The 7,604-nt window shown below is 34.0% G+C and overlaps 1 pseudogene; it reads right to left on the bottom strand.

Annotated features, from left to right (window-relative positions):
- Nucleotides 1-3,651: 3,651 nt before the first annotated feature.
- Nucleotides 3,652-3,747, bottom strand: LOC138836012 (U6 spliceosomal RNA; annotated as a pseudogene).
- Nucleotides 3,748-7,604: the final 3,857 nt, after the last annotated feature.

Genomic DNA, 7,604 nt, shown 5'->3' with positions numbered 1-7,604 from the left:
GATGTATTTTCATTTTCTTCCTGTCTCTTTTTTGGGCCCAAGAAAGGCCTGATGAGTCTGTTTGGGACCCAAATGGGGGATTCTGCATTCTGTGGGAAAACATAAGCATAGCCTCTCCCGGATGTTAACAGGATGTCTGGCCCACGCCAGGTTCCAGTAAGTAGATCCTTCCATTTTAGTAAAGGAAAAGTTGTAGTTTTTCCCATGCCCCAATGTCTCATCATTGGGGTTATTCCTTGCTCATCAGCATTGAAATAATTAAGAACCAGTAAAGCATGGTTAAGAGTGTAATGGGGGAAGTATTGCTTCTCTCCTCCCTGTCTAATTCTTGTCAATTGACTTTTTAAGGTCTGATGAGCTCGTTTTATGATTGCTTGGCCTTGTGGATTATACAGAATCCCTGTTTTGTGCACGATTTTCCATTGTGCACAAAATTTAGCAAAAGCATTGGAGGTGTATGCTGGTCCATTGTGAGTTTTTATTTCCTTAGGAATTCCTAGGTCTACAAAGGCTTTAACCAAATGTTGAATAACATCTTTCACAGCCTCTCCAGAATGGGCTGTAGCAACCATAGCATGAGAATAAGTCTTTATAGTAACATGGACAAAGGAGAGTTTCCCAAATTTTGTTACATGGGTAAAATCCATTTGCCACAGAACTCTAGGCTTTAAGCCTCTAGGATTAACTCCCATTTTTTGTGGATGAAAAACTTCCAGGCATGCCTCACATTCCCTTACAATTTGTCTTGCCTGTTCTCAGGACACTTGAAACATCTTTCTTAAGGCATTAGCATTCAGATGGTGTAGTCTATGACTTTCCTGAGCTTCTTCTAAAGCTGACATTACGTGACTTTCCTTAGTTAATAAGTCTGCTAACTTGTTCCCTTGAGACAAAGGTACAGGGAGATTACTATGCCCCCTGATGTGTCCCACAAATGCCTTTGTCGTTCTTTGTTGTAATAGCTGTTGTAATTTTATTAATTAGTCTTTTACTTTAGAATGACCAGTAACTAGGGCTGTTTCAATGGCAGGAAACAAGGAAACCACATAGCGCGAATCTGTGTAAAGGTTAAACTCCTCTGAATAATTTTGAAAGGCTAGCAGAACTGCAATAATCTGTTGTGCAGGTACAGTTGGGTCAGAAGATATTAATGGTGGTTTTGTACTGCAATAAACCACAGACTTTCCGCTAGAAGATCCATCTGTAAAAATACTTAATGCCCCTCCCAAAGGTTCTGTAACCAAAACCTTTGGAAATATCACAGGGGTTTCAGTATAAAAGGATGTTGGGACATATGAAAGCTTATTTTACCTGTGTAAGTTAATACAGCAATTTTCCAATCATCATCAAATCGTATCAAATGATCTAATTGTTTCTTATAAGGGATAATAATGTTAGGTATTTCTTGGCCAAATAATTCTCTAGCTCTTAATCTAGCCTTTAAAATCAAATTAGCACAAAAAAAGGGATATGAAGCAACTATTTTTCCAGGGTTATGGGAATAATGGATCCATTCTAGTATCCCATCCTGCCAAAAATATCCTGTGGGAGTAAAGCTTGTAGCCAGAATTTTAAAGGACCATGTTTGTACAATATTAATTTTCTGTATTTTAGCTGTATTCAATGCTTTTTCTACCAATTTTATACAGGATAAGGCGGCAGGAGTTATTTTCCTGGTAGATTTAGGATTAGGGTCTCTGTCCAACATTTTCATCAAAGGATCTAATTGTCCTGTAGCTATTTTTAAACTAGGCCGAATCCAATTAATATTCCCTAATAATTTTTGGAAATCATTTAATGTTTTTCGTTTATCTGTTCTAATTTGTGTCTTTTGAGACATAATATAATCATGTCCAATCACTTTTCCCAGATAATTTAAAGGTCATTCATGTTGAACTTTATCAGGAGTTATTATTATCAAACCGAATTTTGTTAATTGTTCTACCATATCCTGTAATATTTTTTCTGTCTTTTCTCTAGTTTCATCGGCCATAAGTATATCATCCATATAATGAATAATATATGCCCCTGGATATTTTTCTCTAATTTGTTCTATAGCCCTTTTCACATATTGTTGACATAAGGTAGGGCTGTTTTTCATGCCCTGAGGTAGCACTTTCCATTGGTACCTATTATAAGTTTGTTTAAAATTAGCCGAAGGGACACTGAAAGCAAATCTCTTGGAATCTTCTGATTGTAATTTTATTGTAAAAAAGCAATCCTGTAAGTTTATTATTATTATGTATCTACCCTGTGGGACTGCAACAGGAGAGGGTAGACCTGGTTGAAGGGCTCCCATGTTATGCATGGTCTCATTAATTGCCCTCAGATCTTGTAATAATCTCCATTTTCCTGACTTCTTTTTTAATGACAAAAAATGGAGTATTCCATGAACTGGTAGTCTTTTCTATTCTTCCTTTGACTCAATTGTTCTTGAACTAAGTCCTGTGTGGCTTCAATCTTTTCTTGAGTTAGGGGCCACTGATTAATCCATACAGGATCAACACGTTTCCATATTATTTTGTCAGCATAAAGCTGTTCGTCAGTGGCCCCTATGAAAAATTTTGCTCCTTCGATGAGGAGTCTATTTGTCCTATTTTATTTTCATGTCTTGCATGATGTCACTGCCCCATAAAGAAAAGGGCAAGGTGGGAACAACGTAAGGTTTGAAGTGGCCTTACTGCCCTTCACATACCCATTTGAGTCTCTGAGCTGACTAAGCTACATTAGAAGCCATCCCTAATCCAATTAAGGAAGAAGAAGTCTCTTGCACTGGCCAGGCCATAGGACAATCTTTTCCAGCTATACAGGATCTGTCAGCTCCTGTGTCTAAGAGTCCTGTTATTTGTTTTCCATTGACTTTAATGGCCTTGTAAGGCCTTTTATCTGTAATTTCCTGAATCCAGGCTACAGTATCTGTGGTGCCAAACCCTCCTTTTCTGTTTTGAGTCAGTGTGGGATTAGGCAAGTTTAAATATGAGAGTAAAATATTTGGGCAATCCTCTGCCCTTTATTAACTTGAATAGTCTCTTTTAGAGACCTTATCATGACCTTTATAGTGGTAGGCCTGTCTGAGTCTATTACACCTGGTAATACCTCAAAATTCTTTTTATAGTTTGAGCCACCAGCGTCCGGCAACACCAATACTTACTGTAAAAAATTCATGAATTCCGTGGAATTCTTCCAAGTGAATTGCCTGCATTGGATGTCAAAATGTATTCAAGAGTTTTTGTATACATGTATAATGATTTCTGCAGAGTTTGTGAAATTTTAATCAGAAATAATTTTAACTTATCTATTTAAATGAATAGTACAGAAACTAAAGTATTTCTGGTGCTTGTCTGAAAAAGAATATTTTAAAATATTCTATGTTTGTATAATGTGTCCTTTCAGATTGTATTCCATATAGATAGTTTTAGATTCCTTTTTTTCCTAGGTCCTAATATTATTTTTCTTTGGGATAAAATGACAATGTTGTCTAATTTCAAAAGTTTTGTAAAGTTTATGGTATGTAAACGCCTTTCTGAGGTGAAGATTTAATACACTGATGTCAAACTAAATTTAATTATATGAATTACGTATGTTGTTACACTTGTTATTTTGTAATCAACTTTTTAATAAATGTTTTTCATTTCTTGCATCTGAAGAAAGAAAAATACGGAATACTTCACAAATTTTCATATCATCCTTGTGCAATTGCCATGTTAATCTCTGTATTGTAATTGGGAATACGTGCTGCTGAAGCATGTAGTATCTTCCAAATTTAAGCAGTTAATGATGCAATCTTTATACAGACTTATATCCACCGTTGCCTACTTGTAATAAGGAAACTATATTGTTCCTGACAATGCTACTGATCTTATTTCCCTAAAATTCTGTGAATAGTGGAAAAAAAATATATTGTTCATCTTAATGCTCACATTTGCAATTTTTTTTTGTCAATGACAATTTTAAGTCTTTTTCATTTGGAATTTGATCATACTTTCAATAATTTATTGCTAGGTCCAAAGGTGATGGCTTTTTCATGTACTAATTGATCCAACTGAATTAGCTTTGTGGAGCTAATGGATTCAAAGTAAGCCTTGCTTAAGAGCTACTTCTAACCTTCTGCATTTGACATTTTCCCAAGTGAGGTCTTACTGGCACAAATGTCTACCTGACCCTTTATTCTTCTTCCATGTAGGAACAGACCAATCAGAATATCTTACCCTGACACCATAGATTGTTTTACTTGAACAACACTAATCTTACTTACAAGGGATCATAGAGAGATGAACAATTCAGTCATAACTGTTCAGACTAGAAGGTATTTTATCAAAATATAATTGTTTATTATATCTAACATTTCAAAAGTAACTAAAGCCAAGAAGGGGAAAAAATCGATCATATTCATGATTACTTAATATCCTGGCCTGTCTACCATCCTACCAGGTAGGAAGTTACACTACTGCATTACTATCACCAAATATTTTCATAGTTGCAGGAGAAGTCCAGATGTTTCTTCTCATTATTAGGCCTTAAATTGGTAATGTTTTCATCACAGTGTTTTCTCTTGCCTACAGGCTGTAAATCTACAAATAGTAAATCTTTAGGTGCAACTCTATCAAACACTGAGGTAGAGATAATGTAATAATACTTTAAAACAGAGTTGCCTTTGATACTGTAACCACAACAGAACAATGCAAAACATATGTCTTTTTTCTTATATTATATATAGTTATATATTTTATATTTATATGTGCTGATTTTATATTTCACACAATGAAACTTACTAGAATTAGTTGATAATTTCACAAATAAATTAAAATTTATTTATTGCAATAAATAGAATTGGAATACAAATAATTAGGTTTAAAATGTATATTAGAATATAAAAAGTATTAACGCAGTGTCTTTGGTATAAACTTGTGATACATTCAAACTGTTCTTGGTTTTCTGAATTCACATGGTAAAAAACCAATTTTGTTTTCCTCTAATCTATAAGGGATTTTACTCTGCTTCTCTGTTTATTGTTTTAATTCACTGATTCCAAACTGTTTTTCTCCATATTTCTGAAGCATTCCTACTGATTATGCTCAAATTTTTCTGATAAGATGTCAAACAAATATTATTCTTCTGCACGACCCAATGATTCCTATGATCCCAGGTACCAGTTACCTGCATCATCAGATAACAAGGGCAAGACTTCTCACATAGGCCCATGCAACATGCAACAAAGTAATTGAAGACCCATTTCAATTTCTCATTTCCTATATTTCAGGGCCCCAATTCCTTGAGATGCAGGATTTAGCAGTAAGCAATTGTGAAATGCAAGGCAACTTAAAATGAAAGATGAGATCACAAATTTTGAGAGTATGTACTATGATTCAAACATTCAACTTACAGATGGCCAGCCCATATCAGTGAGCAAGTTCACAAAGTGTCATAAGATTATTTTTAATACCCCTCCGCTATGATTAATGAAAGATTTTAGTCCAGCATAAGTGGGCCAAAAAATAGTTCCTGGAAGGATAGATCCATAATTGGTCTACCAAGATCCAGAAAAATTTACTTAGAGTTCAAATGTAATTCAGAAAAACATTGAGAAGATCCTTAGTGCTGCAAAACACTGGGACTTCAGTACAACATGGTTCAGTGGTATAAAATGTCACTCTCAAACCAATGATAATCTACATTTAATCGACTGAAAGTTATTCCTTTACAAATTAACTTTTTAAAATCACATTCGCCAAAATAACATTTGACAAGTAGATGATACTTAGTGACATTACAAGTTTTTCATGTGTAGGGAGCAAGTTACAATAGAGTTGAATTATTTACCCAGCACTAATGCCAAACACGTTCATTGAAGTCTAGAAATAACCAACCACAATTTGTGTTTTTCAATAGGAGCCTTCCAGAAATGTGTTAAATAGATCAGCCTGCCAAATTTCAAACCAAAATGTTTGCTAATAAAGTAAATGTCATCATTTAATAAGGCACATTTTAAAATGTCACAAATAGTTGTCTTATCATATGTAATATTATGTTTTCCCTATCTGTGTAACATAGGGAGAAATATGACTTTAGGTCTTGATATGGGTACTCATCAGAGATATGACAAATATAAAATCTGTCTTCTATTTCTATCACATTCCTATATAGGAATAAATTTTAGTTTTCTTCTTTTTCCAAAACTTATAGGTAGTAAAAAATATTATACCATGTAAAATAAAACAATCACACCACTGTACAAAGCTATTTATAAAAATTGGTAGCTAGGAGTACATTCTATGCATTTTTTAACTTTCTTTTTGACTGAAGATTAATCTTCCAAATGGATGAGAATAAAATCATGTTTAAGTGCTTCACGTCTCCAGTCTTGCAAATTGTTACTGCAGATGAATGAATTATGGAAATATAAGCTGACATCAGTTCAAGCATATGCAGAATGGAAACTCCATGAAATGTATATAAACCTTTCAAAGTATTAATAGACAGTTTAACAGGATGACTATCAGGAAGTTGAAAACAGAAAGAAATTATAGTAAAGACATAGAATGAATGAAAAATGAACAAGGGGCAAGTACAGCTAGAATACTCAATGTACACATATGATAAAGGAAGTGGTAAATCTGAAATAAATATTGGAGAAGCATTTGGTTGAGAATGATGGAAGGAGTGACTCTGATCCAAGAGCAATGGACAATTAGATGGATATATTTAATTGTAACACACTTGCACAACCTTTTGAAATTCAGTTTAAAAACACAACAAAAAACAAAAACACACAAAAATCACAACCAACCAGAAATATCTAGAGAGTATGAATATTTCTTCCCAAAATTTTAAGCAGTTAATGAAGGGTAGTCTTGGGAAAAGCAAACAACGCTGTCCAAAGAGAGAAGTTTGGGATAGGAAAGAATTTTGAACAGATTTAAATAGATTGTCTAAGGTTATAAATCACAATCACCTACATCTCCTGCAAATAGTATCTTTCTTCTAGGAGTTCTCTGTCTGAACTGGATAATCCAGTCGTGAGACACACTTGATAGCTTGTGAAGATAGAATGGAAGAAACAAGATCAAGAACGCATTACTCCACTGGAGAGAAAACAATCCTCCATATTTTCTCTAATCTTTCTTCACTACTCTTTCTTCATACTTTTAAGTCAATTGATTTTGAATTATATTTTTCCTTCTTTCCTCTGGCAAAGTAATTGGTCAAAGTAATTCATTAAATATTATTTGCCATTTTCTTCTTTCATGCTGATTAATTGGCCAAGCGAGTCTATGAAACTTCCCTCTTGCACTTGGTTGCCATGAAACAACATCTATGTCAATGAGAAGAAGTGTAATGTAAAACTTTGTCTCCAGAAAACAGTCCAAGAAGTTGTGATCACAAATATTTGGCTGTATTTTTTCTCTTACCTTGAAAGTCTTCTTGTGTCTAAAGTGCCCACAAACATAAGTACTCCATCACTTTTTGGTTCAATCAATTCTAACCTAAAAGATATATTTTGCTAAGAAGATGCTTAGAGGAAACTGAAAAATACTGCAGTTTTATCTTATATTGTAAGACTCTCCTTAGATACCATATCAGGAACAATGAAGTTATTCTATGCA

This window comes from Dipodomys merriami, unplaced genomic scaffold (assembly GCF_024711535.1).
Source record: "Dipodomys merriami isolate MVZ:Mamm:240054 unplaced genomic scaffold, mDipMer1.0.p SCAF_246, whole genome shotgun sequence".
Taxonomy (NCBI): domain Eukaryota; kingdom Metazoa; phylum Chordata; class Mammalia; order Rodentia; family Heteromyidae; genus Dipodomys; species Dipodomys merriami.
The sequence above is the reverse complement of the archived record's forward strand: the minus strand, read 5'-3'. Positions and strand labels throughout refer to the sequence as shown.